The sequence below is a fragment of the Equus caballus genome, chromosome 22 (assembly GCF_041296265.1).
Source record: "Equus caballus isolate H_3958 breed thoroughbred chromosome 22, TB-T2T, whole genome shotgun sequence".
Classification (NCBI taxonomy): domain Eukaryota; kingdom Metazoa; phylum Chordata; class Mammalia; order Perissodactyla; family Equidae; genus Equus; species Equus caballus.
In genome coordinates, this window is record NC_091705.1 from 18,280,402 (window position 1) to 18,298,479 (window position 18,078).

General features: G+C 41.1%; 1 protein-coding gene across 13 annotated transcripts in view; it reads right to left on the bottom strand.

The window, feature by feature from the left end:
• Window positions 1-18,078, bottom strand: part of SHLD1 (shieldin complex subunit 1) — an 85,865-nt gene that overhangs the window by 51,834 nt on the left and 15,953 nt on the right. For 4 of the 13 annotated variants that reach the window (XR_011430881.1, XR_011430880.1, XR_002802804.2 and 1 more), the window contains one exon: window positions 2,402-2,634. The exons of the other annotated variants lie outside the window; for them this stretch is intronic. The gene's annotated coding sequence lies outside the window, so the exon portion shown is untranslated. The remainder of the gene's footprint in view (window positions 1-2,401; window positions 2,635-18,078) is intronic. 13 annotated transcript variants of the gene reach the window in all.

Genomic DNA, 18,078 nt, shown 5'->3' on the forward strand with positions numbered 1-18,078 from the left:
CTAACATGGTAAGATGCCTTGATATAGCATTAAGTGCAAAGAGTAAGATACAAAATGGTATGTATGGTAAAACTCCATTTGTATTTCTAAAAACTAAACATATGTTCTATTTGTGTGTGTGTAATATATGTGTGTATGTAGGTATATGGATGTATAGCTGTATGTATGTATATGCTTATAATTGCATAGAAAATATCTGGAAAGATACACGAGTTATTTACGATTACCTCAAAGGAGAAGTACTGGGGAGACCCAGGACTTTTACATTTCATTTCATACGCTTCAGTACTATTTATTTTCATAACTTTTTTTTAAAGAAAAGGATGACCAGTGCCTTCATTACAAATATCATAGCTATCATACAAATACCAGAGTGAGGCCCTCCCTCCGAAGACTGGGAGCAGCGAGTCTAGAACAAGAGCAAGATACGCTCGGATTTATTCTCTCCAGCTCGTGGCCTGAAATCACCAATGGCTTCCAGGGAGCATGCACCCCGAAGCCTGACAAAGAAAGACTATATGCTCAAAAAGGAAGTCTAAGGGGTCCCTCTTTTCCAGCAATGTTAAAATCATCCTAGGGGCGGGCCCCATGGTGGAGTGGCTAAGTTTGTGTGCTCTGCTGCGGCAGCCCAGGGTTTCACTGGTTTGGATCCTGGGTGCGGACATGGCACCGCTCATCAGGCCACGCTGAGGCGGCGTCCCACATGCCACAACTAGAAGGACCCACAACTAGAAATATACAACTATGTGCTTGGGGGATTTGGGGAGAAAAAAAGCAGAAAACAAAAAGAAGAAGATTGGCAACAGTTGTTAGCTCAGGTGCCAATCTTTAAAAAAATTAAAAATAAATAAATAAATAAAATTATCCTAGGTTGACTTGCCAAATTGGGAACATTCCACAGAAATAGGTCTCTAACTTATGAAACTGCTTTAAATAATGCAGTGTTATATATATATATATATAGGGATGGGTACTATTTTCAGAAATATTTTCAGAAGTTAGGAATTTACAGTATATTTTTGGATTTTAACTTATTTTTAAACCAAAGTGATATCATTGTGCCAATTTTGAATCACAATTCAAGCACAGGCAAACATGGCCAAGAGCTGCCCTCAGCCCAGCGCAGGAGAGGGACACCAGGCAAAGGCCCGTTGAACAGAGGCACAGCCCTGTAAGGCTCCAGCTGAAAGCTGCGGGCACCGTCCTGGCACATGGCTGCTAGCCAGCGTGATCATGAACAAAACGACTATTCAAGGCAGAAAACTACAGGTAATGGTTATAAGACCACTCATTTGCTCTCAGGTACTAAAAGCAAGTCTTGCAGTGGAAAGACACAATGTGTGGTGTTCTAGTGGAGAAGGTGGTGACAGAGGGCTGGCAAATGTCACTGCCACCACTCTGCACCTTCCCCCACCCCAGCTTACTCAGTTCATATCCCCTGGGCACACACAAACAAGAACACGGGTTGTAAATAAGGAACGTTGGTATCTTAACTGATCAGCATGTCATGGACAGGCAAGATGACTATGAAAGTCAGCCCTCCCATCATTCTGCAGCGACACAGTGATCAGGAATCTCTCTGTCCGTGGCCAGCAACCTCAACAGCTCCTGGGACAACTCTGTGGGCCTCTGTTCCACTTCCATCAAAATTCTATTATATGGTTTCTTTTAGGCCTAAACCTAATTCCCTGAGATGTTGAGAGGTAGTTTATCAAAACTGCACGCCTAACTAGTAAGAGTAGAAATGGACACAAGGCATTTCTTGCAGATAATCCACTTCTCCACAGTAATACAGGAAAATGATCAGTGCTTCTTAACCATCACAAGGGATGGGATCTATGATAGAAGAAAAAGAGACAAGCAAATGCTCTAATGTTCAACATGGAAGAAGGTACAATCCATAAACCCAGACATTATGGAGCACTCATCCTGATGCTTAAGCAAGAGTTAAAAGCATGGGGGTGGGGACCGTCATTTGCGACACCTATTGTGTGTCCAACTCCATTGGGTAGGTATTATTGCCCCCATAAAACAGACGAAAAACCCGAGGCTCAGCGAAGTTCTTTAACTTGCCTAAAGACACCAAGCAAAAAGTGATGAAGTCCTTCAGACCCCAAAGGCTGTACTCTCCCCATTCAACACAGAAACAGAGGTCACCAGGAGCCACCGTCAGTCCTACCATGTTAGGCCCATGTCTGTCTGATCACAAATTTAGCAGAGTTCAAGCATTTATATGCTTACTTTGTTGTCTGCCCCAAATAATCTACCTTTCAGCCCTTTTCAAGAAATTGAAAAATGTACCACCTGTAGAAAGACCGAATTTCTTAATTTGGGGAAAACAAAAGGGGGATCAGGGCACTGACTGACAAAGGAGAGTAAGAGGGAAACACAATCGTCTTACCGCAGCTTCATGACTGTGAGACCAAGAGTTGGGCGTTAAGGTACAGCTTTCCCGGGTCGAGACAACACTATCTTCTGGGAGGGCGAAAGGGCATTTGGGTTAGTGTTGCCAGATTTCTGTTTTTCCCTCAGCTGGCCACTGTGGAAGGTTGCCAGGGCTCCTGCTGCCTGGACTCCACCAAGATTTCCCAGGCAGGGCAAAGGCTTGATTTCAACACCAGCACACAGCCCTCTCTGCGGTAAACAAATGACAAGGAGTCTTTCAACACGCAGAATCTCTTGGGTTGTTTATTAGTTTTTTTTGCCCTGCCTTCAAACACTTCAAGTTTTCCAAGTCAATAAGAATTATCTCCTGCAAAATTGGATAAGATCTCACTTTTTTTTTTTTTTCAGATTGGCCCCTGAGCTAATATCTGTTGCCAATCTTCTTTTTTCTTTCTTTTTTTCTTCTTCTTCTCCCCAAAGCCCCCCCAGTACATAGTGGTATATTCTAGCTGTAGGTCCTTCTGGTTGTCCCATGTGGGACGCCGCCTCAAAGTGACCTGATGAACGGTGCCACGTCTGCGCCCAGGATCCGAACCGGCGAAACCCTGGGCCACCAAAGCAGAGTGTGTGAACTTAACCACTTGGCCACAGGGCCCGCCCCAAGATCTTGCTTCTCAACACAAATTTCTGTTGGATGCACCAGTACGTGTTTCCAGGCAGACACCTTCATCAAGTGCAATTTCTGCCATGGAATTCCTGGGATATGTTAGGCTGTAAGTGAAACGCCCTTGTAGAGTCACAGATCAGCTGTAAGATAGTGGAAGATTACAGGATGTGACAGACCTCGAGCAAACAAAACTGGCCTGCAGGGACCATAAAGTCACGTAAAAAACACACAGGAGACAGTGTAAGCTAGATTATTTTTTTCTTGCTCTAGACTAATGTTTTGCATTAATTTTATTGATCCAGCCATAGGAACAGACAGCTTCCTCTTTTGATTACAGAGGCAGGAGGCAGGCTCCCAGCTCCCAAACAGCAAGCCCACCACCACCTCCTTTTGTTATTCTTGTTTCATTCCTTTAAATGTTCAAGTCAAGGCTTCTGGGTGCTTCCCCTGAAACCACATAACTCATTTGAAGCCCATTTTTTTCTGAGGAAGGCTTTCATTCTTTCTATCAGATTCTCAAAGGGATCTGCAATCAAACAAGGGGAAGCGCAAATGTCTTCAAGGCTCTCCAGTCTTCAGGAATGTTTCTACTTAAATACAGCCCTCTTGAGGGGTGTGGTGTGGGCTTCTTGACTATATGCTGAGTACAGGGAGAAGGGAAGGCCAGGGCTGGTCATCAAGCCAGATGGGAGCCAGAGCAAAATGGAACCCATTTCACTTTGTCCTGGCACTGGCCCAGGCCCTGTTGTGTGTGTGACAGAGAATTCTACGGTGTAACCATTAGAAGAAACCTCAAGAAGCACTGCTGCTTTACAGGGTGCGGAATGAAGGAGCCACTTGGTTACGGGGCAGCATTGCAAATGGCAGTCACTGACAAAGACCTGGTTATACTGCCTAGTTCTACCCATCCTGTGTGGCCTCAGTTAAATGACCTAGCTGGGCCTCAGTCTTCTCAACTGTAAAATGAGAATGAAAACAGTATCTCTCCACTTACTTACTGGGATAAGGCCAAGTAATCACTCAATAAATGTCAGCTATCATGACTACTATCGGTAGGTGACTTTATACTCCCTTTAAAATCATTTTTTGGTGTGACCTTTATAGTGAGCACTTCCTGAGGGTGAGAGATTTATCACGATCCCTGTGTTAATTCTTCCATTTAAGAACTTGTGGCCACGTGTGTTAAAAGTGTATTCTTAGCTTTGCTACTTAACTATTTCAGAACTTCTATCTTCAAAGGACCAAAGCAAGTTATCCCTCCACATTTTTCTTATATCCTATTTTCTACAGATATCACGTGAAGTCTACAAGCATTTGAACATTTCTAAGCTCAAAAGACATAACGCCAAGGTGGATTTTCCAAACTCTCCACTGACAACACTTCCTGGATAAAACTGTCTGTCTATGCAGGATGCTCTGAACCTCTTCCAGTGCTTTCATAACTACTCTTTATTTTATTTGTGCGTTTCTTTCTTTATTTATACCCCTACCTTTTCCCGTCAAGGGCTGAAGGTGGCTTTAAGGACACACAAACGAAAGCAAGATGGCATAAAATAGAGAGCCGAGGAAGAAGAACAAGGAAGAAAGAAACCCCAAATCCCTGGACATTGGGAAGAAAAAGGTATTATTCCTGCTTCCCAGAGAAGGGAACCAGGGCACAGAGCCACTAAACGCTTTTTGAAGCTATGCAGGTTAAAAGCTAGAAATAACCTGAGCCCAAGCCAGCCCTAAACACGACATCCTGGGACTCTGGAGTATTGGGACATTGACTTAAAACAAAAGAAACCAACTCAAAGAAACCACCATCCAGGTCAGCAAAGCTGGGGCAGACAGACGGGGCCTCTTTCGGGAGAAGTCCTGGGAGCTGGATGTGGATGGAGCTCAGAGGGGCAGTGGTGCTGACAGCAATGATGATGATGGAGACCATAGATCGGGTACTTAAAAACTGCCAGGCACCATTCTAAGAACATTCTCAGCATCATCTCATTTAATACTCATCACAATGCCTTATGACGTAGGTACTACAATTATTCAAATTTTGCAAATGAGGTCCAGAAAGATGAAGTAACTTGTCCAAAGTCCTCGAGTGTGTGCGTGGCAGATTTGGACCCAGGCAGTCTGACTCCAGAGCTCCTAACTTCTAGTGTCTCCAGAGACCCAGCGCAGACAGAGGCCACCCACAGGAGAGCTGGGCCTGGAGGACCAGGGACATCCTTTCACAAAGCTGAGAGGGTGAGACGAGCAGGCATGGGGGTGAGCCAAAGAAGCTGCAGGGAGAAATGAGGACTCAGCCAGAAAACAAGGGAAGTCGGAATCTAAATCCCCCTGCCTTTTATTTGGATTCTGGCAGCTTGCTGAGCAGGAGAAATTCCTTAAAGTGACCTTACAAGACATTTACTTGTTTCAAGACATAACCTTGTTTCCAAAACCAACCTTATCTGTGAGATAGGATAATGGGATGATGATAATAATACTACTACTAATAATTTTAAACAGTTCTTCCTGTGGTTAAATTTAGAGCCATCATTCAATCAATTAATATTTCCAGAGCACACACTATGTACCAGGCACTGTACTAGGCACAATGGTTTTGAACACAGGGGCTATACAGAAGACTTTATGTAATTTCCATAGCACATTAAATATTTTTTAAACATTAAAAAAATGTCTAAATTTTATAATTGAGCACTCCTAATTCTTCCATCTCTGAAATATGAGTGGGTATCAACTTCCCAGGCTATTCCTATCACAGTTCTCCAGTACATTACTGGTTTTTTGTACAGGGTCCCCTCCTCCTCCCTATATCTTCAAGAGTCACTCATACCTTCCACAGTTCTTCCCTGTGCTCACTTCTAGCTGTGGCTTCTTCCTTCCATCAGATCCCCCCTACTTTGACCTTTGAAGGAGTCAGTAAAGCTATATGCCAAATATTTCCAATTCTCTCCTCTCCAGGCCAGGATTGTTCTTCCTGGCTCCTTCGTGGAAATGGGGTCATGTCTATAGTCGCGGGCAACGGAATGTGAGTAAAAGGGATTCTTGATGCTTGTCACTTTCAGGAGGGATCATTGAACTGCCAATGCGAGGCCCTCCAGAGTCCTCTTTTTCCCCCTACGGGGCAATGGCAATATTTGAGATGGTCCCTGGGTCCCATGCTAATAGCCCAAAATTAACATGTAGAGTGGATGAGAAATAAACTGCACAGTTTGTTTTGTTTGTTTGTTTTTTTGAGGAAGACTAGCCTTGAGCTAACATCTGCTGCCAATCCTCCTCTTTTTGCTGAGGAAGACTGGCCCTGAGCTAACATCCGTGCCCATCTTCCTCCACTTTATATGTGGGACGCCTACCACAGCATGGCTTGTCAAGCGGTGCCATGTCCGCACCCGGGATCTGAACTGGTGAACCCCAGGCCACCGAAGTGGAACGTGCGTACTTAACCACTGTGCCACTGGGCTGGCGGCAAAACTGCATAGTTTTAAATTGCTTAGATTTGGGGGTGTTTGTTGCCATAGTGTAACTTAGCCTCTTCTGACTGACACAGTCTTTTAGTGAGGCTCAAGATTTCTGATGTACAGTGATCACTTCTTCTTTTCCAGGAGATAGATAGAGATAGAGACAGAGACATAGGGACAGAGCTACAGCTAGAGTTAGATAGAGATAGAGACACATATAGACACAGATATAATTTTTCTAGTAATTTCTTAGAGTTTGAGGTGGGAGGAAGAGGATGGAATGTGTCCCCTACCAGCCATCCTGATCCAATCTCTGTATATAAATTATTTAAATACAAAAGTAAATAGAAGCTGCAGCTTCAAGACACCTTAGAGAAATCTCACAATTTAAATCTGGAAATATACAAATGAAAGGATGTTTTTTTAAATCTATGAGATGAGAGACACAAATGATGTCTTGGAGTATAAAAAGCAATATGCTCTATATGAACTTACAAGACAGTATGGGAAGAATCTTTGCTCTAGCTCAGGGTTTCTCGACCTCTGAACTATTGACATTTTGGCCCAGAAAATTCTTTGTTGTGGGAAGGGCTGTCTTGTGCATTGTAGGATGTTTAGCATCATCTCTGGTCTCTACCCAATAGATGTCAGTAGCTCTGCCCATCTCCCCAGTTTTGACAGTCAAAAATGTCCCCAGCATTGCCAAACATTCCCTGGGGGACAAAATCATCTTCAGTTGAGAACTGCTGCTCTAGCTATAATCACAAATAGACTTAAACCTCTAGCTATAATCACCAATAGACTTGGATAACAATTTTCTTTCACAAGAGATTAGACGGTATCATGTTTATGTACTGACACAAGTGTTGTTCCAGTGCCACACAACTGGATCCAAGACAAATCAGTGCAGGCTCTGATGTTTAGACCAATGACGTCTCACCACCTTTTTCAGAATTACTTCTGGGGCATGAAACTTGAGCCTGTGAGTGTCCTTTTAGAAGATTTAGACTCAGGTCAGGTAAATTTAAAGGAATGTGGTGTTTATCCTACAGTAAGATGGCCACTAATCAACACTTTCCCTCCCAGTGTGCACATGCCATTCCTGCATCAAGAGTGGAGTCAACTCCTTCATCCCCTTGAATCTGAGCTGGTCTGTGACTGCTTTGATGGATAGAAAACAAGAGAGATAAGGCAAGCCCTTAAGAGGATTGATAGTTTCTGCTTTTCCTCTCTTGGAAGGTTCATTCTTGGGATTCTCCCTATTGGGACTCAGCCACCATGTTGTGAGAAGCCAGAGCCACATGGGATTGGAGAGGCCATGTGTACGTGCGCCAGTTGACAGGCCAGCTGAGCTCCCAGCTGATGGCTAGCACCAACTGTCAGTCATACGAATGAGCGATCTTGAACATTCCAGACCATTCAAGCTCCCAGCCAACATCACACGGAGCATAAGAACCACTCAACTGAATCAAGTCAACTCACCAAATTGTGAGCTAACAAAATGGTTGTTGTTTCACACCATGAAGTTTGGGAGAAGTTGGGCAGCAGCAGATAACCAAAATATGACCTCACATACAACTTCTCTTGGTGACAGAGAGTAGAAGGGTCATATGTATACGCAAGACAGACATGTAGCGAAAATAGTGAGCAGAGAGGCCTGTGACAATCACAGAGTCTAGGATTGCATGGCCAGGACTGTGAAATTCCTGAATATCCCAGAGATGTCAGTGAAATCAAGTGATTGGATATTCACGAGTAGCAAAGTCATTACAATGTGACAAACAAATGTAGACATGTCTTCAGTCAAACATTATTCCCTGTAACATACAATTTTACATGAACATCATCATGGCAGATACTATTGACCGTGTGTCTAGTTATGTGTGAATACTGTGCTTTATATACATTATCCTTCATGCTCGATGAAGTCTTGGAAGATAAGCATCCTTGTCTCTCTTTCCCTCTACCCTCTTTCCTTCCCCACTCTTCCTGCTTCCTTCTTTCATCAAGAAGGGCAGTTTAAAATTTTTTTAAATCGCATCAATACACTGTTAGATGAGAGAGAGCTTCCTGTCATTACTTTGAGCAAAAATAGAATCTAGAGCTCTGTTTATGTTTTTCTTCCCAGGGCTTAATATGCTGAAAGACACTAAATAATCCTTCTTAGTTTCCTGGCTGGTTGTAAACAACTTCAAACTTCTCATGCCTTTGAAGGCTGAGATAATACCTGAAAAGTGATATGCAGGTTTACGGTCTAAGATTGGGAGAGATCAAGTATCCTTCAACTCCCCTCCCAGGTTCTAACTCACCCTGCAAATGTTTACTGAGCGCCTGCCATATGGGGAAACACCATGTCACCTCCTCAGTAGACGAAATCTAGAAACAGATCACAAGTGGGAAGATTCTATCCGGACAGATACAAACAGCTTCCAATAATGGCAAGGCTTGTGGCCACAATCTAGTAGTAGGAAAGACATTTACTTTCCACCATTCTGTAGAGTTCCTGGATATTCAACACCAGGCATAGTAGTCAATATAGAGCATGCACTTATGCAGTGTTTACTGGATGAATAGAAAGCATTACAGAGACAGCAATGTGCATGCGTGGAAATAACGTAAGGCAACTGTGTTCACTGTACAGAATAAGTAAAGTATGATTATCTGATATTATTAGTTCATACTGACCCACAAAATTCACTTGAATGTATAAAAAAAATTCTCATTTACGGCATGTAGCCAATTCCAAATTTGTTTTTACCGATTTCTGAATTCTGCTAATTCCTGTTTTTGCTCAGGCTGTTATTGTCTTAGACGGTTGTAGGAAATTATCACATAATCCATATTCATGAGGTCCCAGTTTGAGAGGCAGACATCACATTTCAATCCACCTGTTCTTTGAAGGAAGAAATCACGATTAGCCCTAGACCTGGCGACAAAGATCAATGGTCTCTTCATCTTTACAAAGTAACTCAAATTCAAATTTGGGGAATAGCTGAGAGTTTACAAGTAGAGAGAAAGCAGTGGGAAAGTGTAGGGTACTTCTCAGATGTACCACGAAAGAAAAACTCCACTGGAATCACCTTAAATCATAATTTAATGGCTACCTGTTTTATTATGCCTATTTCCCTATACCTTAAGAATGTTAATAATAACTAGGGCCAACAGGGCAATTTTAAAAAATAATTTTAAAGTCTACAGGTAATTTGAAAGTACTCACAATAAGAAAACTCTGAAGTCTAGGATAAACAGTTATAAAAATATTTCCTCAAGATCGATTACAGTTTGCATTATGGCTTGTCTGCTTTGGTAAATGTAAAATAACATGCTAATTTCTATTTCTTAAGGAATATTTTTTAGCACCACTCAGAATGCAATAGCTTCAACAGCTACTCTTTTCTTAGAGGATTCCAACATGGGAAAATAAGAAGACACCTGCTCCTTCCTGAATAGATGGTCTTTTCTTGAATGAGTTTGTCCATTTCTATTTGTTCTGGGCAGCTCTGAAACTCACACTGCCTGATTTTGTCCCCTCCTATTTTGTTTGCATGTCTTATTCTCCCAACTAGACCATCAACTCCTTGCACACAGGATTCACGTGTTCCCACTGTTCTACATCACCGTCAATCTATAGCATAGTGCTTGATACGAAGAAGACAATAAAAAACTGTTTCATTTGACTGGTTAGACCTCGAACAAACACGCCACATAACACGTCCTCACACACGCCGTTCTGCTTAGAGCCAGCTCAAATTAACCGGGATCCTTCATCATACAATTATTTGTAGATGCTGCATAGGAGCATCTTCAAATACAAATCAAAGCATTTTGCAAATGAGAAGGCATCCATTGACAAATACAACATTTGCAATGAAGAGATTATATGAGAATAGAATCATATAATTTGCCTATAATTATACCCAAAGTTAGCAGAAAATATATATACTAATAGAAAATGCTAGGAAATAATTCCACAGATGCTTTGGGTCAGTGTTCATTAGCATAACTTCTCTGTAAGGCTCTGCCCCAGTACAAAGTAATTTTTGGCCAGTACTGAGCAACAGAAAGAATTAGAAGGCTTGATCTCTTCCTGAAAGGAATTCAACAAGGAAGAAGTGGAAGTCTAGAAACAACCCCAGGGACACTACTAGTTACAGCAGCAGCGGTAGCAATGACACCTACCTTTGCTAAGGGTACTAAGCTCCAGGGACCTCACTCAGTCCTCATGACAGCCTCAGAAGCAGCAATATCATCATTCTCATTCTAGAGATGTGGAAACCGAGCAAGGTGAAGGGTAGCAACTTGCCCAAGGCCAGAAAGCTAACAGGTATGGAATCAAGGCCAAACTCAAATTAGTCTGGCTCCAAAACCAAAAGTAAGAATGCAGAATATGATCTTTAAAAAAGTGATGGGAATATTGAAAACCAGAGGGAAAAATAAAACAATTAAATAAACAGCATAAAGACAACTGGCTCCCATTGGAATACAATAAAGCTATCACCCCACCTCGTACCTTACATCAAAATAAAGATTTCAAAGTAAAAAAACTAAACTTTAAAAATACTGGGAGGTGCCTATTTATATAATCTTGGGAGTGAGAATGATTTTCTAAATATTACACCAAAGCAGAAGCACTGATTAATAAAAATTGACTATATAAGACTCTAAAATCTCTACACATCAAAAAACCAACATATGTACTTGTAACCACTAAAACTGGAGACAAACTAATAACGATTAATAGGGGGATAGTTTTAAAGATTATAGTGTATTTGTACTGCAGAAAACTACGCAGACCTTAAAAGGACTGAGGCACAAACAACTAAAGGATGATGTGATCGACTGTAGAATTTTAAAAGGCAAGTTGCAGAACAACACGTTTTTGCTAGAGATTTTTTGGTTTGTTACAATCAAACACAAACAGAGACCAGACTTGAAAATTCCCCGAGCAGACAAAACCAGTTTGGTCATACAAGCAAAGCTTAATTTAGCTTATTTTGCAAGACAAGCTACACTAACTTGACATGGGTCACTTCTTGCTCTGAAAATCATAGCAAAACTTAAATTGTTGCCCAAAATTGATACAAGGTAACCACTAACCAGTTCCCTTTCATTTAAGAAAATTCTAATCCTGTAACCAATCCCTGTGAAGAATTAACAGTCACTGCCTCCTCACTGCATAAACTGCTTTATAACAATATTCCTCTGAGCCTCGTTCCATGTTTTGGTTTGAGTCCTCCTGGTTTGCAAACTTTTTGGTGTGTGCACAATAAGTTTTTACTAATTACTCCTTCAGTGATTCATTGGTTTTACTTCTGTTTTTCTTTTTTTTGACCTTTTGACAGGTTAAATGCTATGCATGAACAACTGTACTAAAATACATACACTTACATGCACAGATTTACCCATTCTGGGATACATTTATGGGTAGACCCCCTCCCAAATACACATAACACTATTGGTTACCATGAGGAAACAGAAAGTGGAGGGTGAGACTAGAGAACATTCTCTTTTTGCTTCTTTTTGGTCTGTTTTACGTTTTTTTTACAGTACATATTACTTTGGTCACTTTAGAGACAATAAATTTTAATCAGAGAATGTATAAAAATTAAAAGGCAAAACTGGGAAAAATAATTGCAAAAAAAGCTAAAGAGTTAGTTTTCTTGATGTATAAAGAACTCTTAAAAATTACTAAGAAAAGATGAAAATTCTAATAGAAAACAGGCAATTCATTGAGAAAAAATATTCAAGAAAACATTTCTTTATACTGTAATCAGATAAATGCAAATTAAAATAAAAAACCCTTTGTTGGGGGCCTATAATTGGCAAAGTTTTTTTTTTTTTTTTATTAATGTTATGATAGATTACAAGCTTGTGAGATTTCAGTTGTACATTTTTGTTAGTCATGTTGTGGGTACACCACTTCCCCCTTCGTACCCTCCCCCCACCCCCCCTTTTCCCTGGTAACCACCGATCAGATCTCCTTGTCAATATACTAATTTCCACCTATGAGTGGAGTCATATAGAGATCGTCTTTCTCTGACTGACTTATTTCGCTTAACATAATGCCCTCGAGGTCCATCCACGTTGTTGTGAATGGGCCAATTTCGTCTTTTTTTATGGCTGAGTAGTATTCCATTGTGTATATATACCACATCTTCTTTATCCAATCATCAGTTTCTGGGCATGTAGGCTGGTTCCACGTCTTGGCTATTGTAAATAATTATAATTAGCAAAGTTTTAAGAATTACAATGCTAGTGTTGAGAAGAGTCTTGGAAGAGTGATTTTCACCCCTTTTCTGGAGGACAAACTAGCTACTATAATTCCATCAAGTAAACCACCTTTAAATCCTTTAGTCTTATCTTTAGGGAAAAAAAGCGCAATTTAACTTGGCAAACATGCAAAGAAAAATTAGACATCAGTCTTTACGTTTGTATTCTAGTCTGTAATCAATCAAGCAAGATAAATGAAAAGATGTCCTCAAATTAGATAATGCATGTGCAATAACTAGACCGAAGATTAGTGGCCTTAGGACAAGTTAGCTTCTCAGATTTTAGCTGAGTAAAATAATCTCTAACAACTTGAAGTTTTATGTCTAGTAGGTGCAAAACTCTGCAAAGAGTGAATTACAAAGGCTTAACATATCCGGTACATTTAATTTCTTTTTCTTGGCGAGGTTGAGGAATATGCAAAAAGTAGTCACTAGAGGGCAGTAGACTCAAACCCTGCCCCACAGCGAGAGCTTGCCGGGCACAGCCAGGCTCCAGAGCCAGAGCAGCTGCTTAGGTATTACTGGATAAAAACATGGGATATCATTTTCACCCATTCTCCCCCAAACTTTACTTCTAAAATGGCATTGGCCCATGGGTAACTTTCTCATTTTTTTATTTATATTGTGCCTAACATTCCCTAGTATTTTCTAAGATTTCTTTGTAAAAGAAAATTCTAGACAATTATTGACTATATTGTGAAGAACTGGGGCTAAATCTCTTTGCTTGCTTGTTAGTTTTTAGAATTTATTTAAATTTTCTACTCACTTGTATTCTTTTTGTAGGCAGGGAAAAAACAGTGCTATAAAATGTGATAGGAATACGGTTTTCTTAAGAAAATAGCTTTAAAAAGAAGTCTTTAAAACCATAACCATAATCTCATGCACTGTAATTACAGAGATATTTGCTGAAAAAGATAAAGAAACAGGCCTAGTAGAAACGTACTTTCTTCATGATGGAGAAATGTAGTGATACCTTTCTGCTCTTGGTAACATTATATCTCCTCACAGATGTTCATTTCTCTGCTGCTTTCTTATCAAGGAAAAAAGCCAGGGGGCTTTAGAATTTGGGCTAGTCTGAAGGCTTTCTAAATGAGAGTCAAACAAATCTGCAAGGCTCATGTAAAAGTATATGCTATTCAACTTAGAAATTTTCTTGTCCTATAGCAGTCATGTGCCACATAACAACATTTCAGTCAATGACAGATCACATATATGATGGTGGTCCTGTAAGATTAGTACCATACAGCCTAGGTGTGTAATAGGCTGTCCCATCTAGGTTTGTGTAAGTGCACTCTATGATGTTCATACAATGACAAAATCACCTAACCATGCATTTCTCAGAATGTATCCCAATTGTTAAGCGATGCATGACTGTATGCATAAAATCAATCCCCGTATAAATTTGATGATAAAGCTATAGACTGGTGATCAGGGTACTGTGATACTTTATATCTATTTTCAAATATTACAAATTTCACTTATATATGTTTTTCATTTATTCATTCAACTAGCCTTTACGGAGCACCTACTCAGTGCCAGGCACTGTCACCTTATCCTCTGCTCACACAGCAGAACCTAGGTTTAGAGGGCGGCAGCCGCAGGCATCGTGATTAGACTAGGGAGAGGGCAAAACGTGAACCCTGACAGGCAAGCCTCAGGGAGCCAGGAATGAATTCAAAAGCACGTACCCTTAAAAGTTACGTTCCAATAAGCTGGGTTTTTGTAATTTCAAGCATGTTAGCAAAGCTCAGCTCTATCAAAAACTCCAGGGAGCCTGCAAGTTGGTAGAGGGCAGCCACTCAGCAGACAAAGAGCATGATTTACAATTTCAAAGGCAAAGAACCAAGAATAAGGAGAGTTCCTGGGCCAAATGAGAAAATTTCTTCTGGATAGAAAAAGTTATCAAGGGTTTCATTTATTCCAGCAAACGAAGTTAAAATTCCTGACTTTTCTTCCTTTGGTTTTAACATAAGAAGCTGGATCCTGCCTGGTGGGAGAAATTTAACTGAGAAGGCAATGCCTTTTCTCGGATTAGTCAGCAGGTAGTTAGAGTTCTTCAACGATGGGAAGACGAGAGGTTGGAAGGGGAGCTCAGTAGGCAGTGGACACAACGCTGGTCAAATGACCAGAGTCCTGGTCGCCCCCAAGAGGGTGCTGATATTGAAGATGGTCAGAGTCAGCAAAGTTGGCAGGAAGAAGCTGACAGAGACCGAAGGAGGTGACTGCAAATAATTAACACTTAATACTTACTACTTACTCATACCTGGATGTCTGCATTTCTTTAGAGTTCTGCCTTTGAAGTCAGCCTGACTCAGATTTGTCTCAGCTTTCCACCATTCTTTGTGTAACATATGAATAGGTAATCTAAGGCTCTATCTCCTCATGGGTAACACGGAGAACATAATAGTATTTCTTCCTTGGGATGGTTGTGAGAATCAGAAGGAACAATGTGTGTAACATGTATAGCACAGTGCCTGGAATGTAAGTGTATGATAAATGATAAACTATTCATCCTTCCATGTTCCCTTAATTATGTATAGTGTTCTTTGTCCTACAAACATATAACAATGAATGACACTAGTGATGGTGTATGTTTACCTATTTTAATCAAGTTATTTTCTCATACTTTAAGAAGACACAGCTGAGCAATGAGTCATGAGTGAATGTCCAGTTGGAGAAGGCCTTGAGAGAGCTCTGGGGTCACGGCTGTGCAGCTGGGCTGAAAAGATAAAGGCTGTAGGTGTGGCTCCAGACAGGAACACAGCCTGTTTTTCAACTCAGTTGGGATATCTTTTCAAAGCAGCAACTGCAGGCAGAGTACACAGAGGTAAACAAGTCTCTTCTTCCAGAGCAAGTGTCCTTGGAACTCCAAAGCGAGGAGCAATGAGAGATGACACAGATGGCAAATAACATTCTTGAGCCTTTATAATTCTACTCTTAAACTACTGCCATCTCTAATGGCCATTTAAAGTTATCTACACTTTAGCAGTCTAAAATAGAGAATTGTATTTTGTTATTTTTTTAAAAAGGGAGAGAAAAGTCACAGTTAGAAGTTGTCTGTACAGACGGCCACCAAGGAAATAGGAGTTGCCAAGTGTCTATGTGACTTTGGGTGATTTCCTTCATTATGCTGCGGTTCAACTTCCCCTTGTAGAAAATGAGACAACTAGGTGAGCTTGGTGGTTTTCAAACCGTTTTTGGGCCCTGAAATCCTTTCTTCCAATGAATGCTTATCTGGAAGCCCACAAGGTAAATAAGCTGATACAGATGAGCAAGAGCGGAGAGTGAGTCCAGGGTCCCTGTAAGCTCACTACCTCCTCCCCATCTTGACCTTGTAGCTCCTAAAGGGCTGCCTGGAGCACAGTTTGAAAACCACAGGCCCAGAGGCTGTAACATTCTCTAACTCTATGGGCCTTAGTCATACACACTCATGTTTTATCCTTCACTGCTTGGGCCACACAATTAGGACACGTTGCTGCCTTCCCACACTGGCAAGCAAAGAGTTCAAAATCCTGTTCTGGACCTGAAAATTGAGTCTAGGTGGCTGAATCTACAGAACTCAATCCCGGAAGTGGTAACAAATGCAGAGATACATTGCCATGCAGAATACTCAAACTTTCCAAATAAAACCCATCAAGTTGAATACGTGATATGAAGTTCTAGATTTTGTTCTACGATTTGTCAGAGAACTGGTTCATCAATCTCCTTCTTTCCCTTCCTCACTGTGTCTTAGGTCCAGTTTAGAAGGTGCTAGGTCATTAGCTACTAGGTTGGATATCACTCAATGCATCTATAAAGAAAATGTCTTAAACATCATTTACACGTCTAAAATATACCCTGAATCCTATTTAACAACACGTAAAGAATTCTATAATTATTATAGAATTCTATTTTGAGATTTTGGATTTAACAGCTTATAATTTCTTATGGAAATAAAATTTTCTACAATTACAAATAGATACTATATGAATCACAGAAAGAAAAAAAGACATATTTATCTACTCTTAAATATTAAATTCCTTGGATGAAAAGCCTAAATACACAGGTTATATGCAGGCCTTTGAAACTGGGATGTTGACAGACTCCAAAAGAATAGGGAGTATTAAGCTACTATTTACTTTAAACTTAGGGCTGCCTGTAAGCTAGGGCCTTTAATCATCAAAGACTTATTGTGTTTAACACCCAACTTGCTGTACACATTCAACCAATTTCCCCAACAACTGCACCGAGAAGTTCAAGTTTGAGGACAGGGCTGAGGTTTCCCACCTCCATATTGTAACGTCTAAGCAACACCTTTAGAGAAACTCTCTGTCTGGCCTTAGAATGCATCTCGGGGGCTCTGCAGGACAAAGGTGGCTAATGAGCTGTGCCACACAAGCTACCCAGAGTTTATCAAGCCATAGCAGTGCACACAGGACTGCGCCTCCAGCAAACCTTTGTGACTTTGCCATTGAGAGGTTTAACCAACACCATTTGCCACTTCACGGGGCGCTTCCATTCTGCTTACACTATGCTTTCCTTGAGCCCAGTAACAAAGGAGAAAGGAAACAAGTATCTAACAACAAATTGTTGCTATCCATCAACAAGCTGTACTCGGGATTAATTGATGGATTCAATTCAGCAGTTTCTGGAGTGGATTGGAGTTGACCAGGGAGGAGGGAGCACGTTTCAAGAAGGGGAACAATGCAGCTGAGGCATTATGGCCTGACTCAGCACAAAAGCAGGCTCAACAGGAGTGGCAGGCCCGTGTTAATGAATAGTTAGACACCAGCAGGGGCCTGTATTCAGCTGGCATGCACCTGTACAGCCTTGCCAGTTGGTAAAATATTGCAATACTGCTGAATTGGTTGTTAAATATTTTGAACAAATACCCTGAACATCAGATTGCACAGTCCTGAAAATGAGGCACGGGAGCGTTGACTGGCGTTGGCAGGAAAGCGGAAGCGTACGATGACATCTCAAAGGGACAGAAACAGAGAAAGTGGTGGAAACGGTGTTTCGGGAAGACCTTTGTGGCAGTGTGCGTCTTCTGCCTGATCCGACCAGGAAGAGCAGAGGGAGGGAGTTTCGTAATGCTGTGCCTGGCTTAGGTGACAAGTTGTTTGCTCCACCAGCACTTCATGAGAAGTGGCTAGTCGGTCACTTCAGGACAGATGAACTCTGTTTATTTAGACAGATATAGCCCAGCCTCATCTGCTTTTGGGTACCCAGACTGAAATGACCAAGGCTTTGAGGTTTTTCTGACTAATACTCTCAGATTCTTATCAACCCATTCGTTTCTTGGGAAGTGCTCTTAAGTCTCATGTCC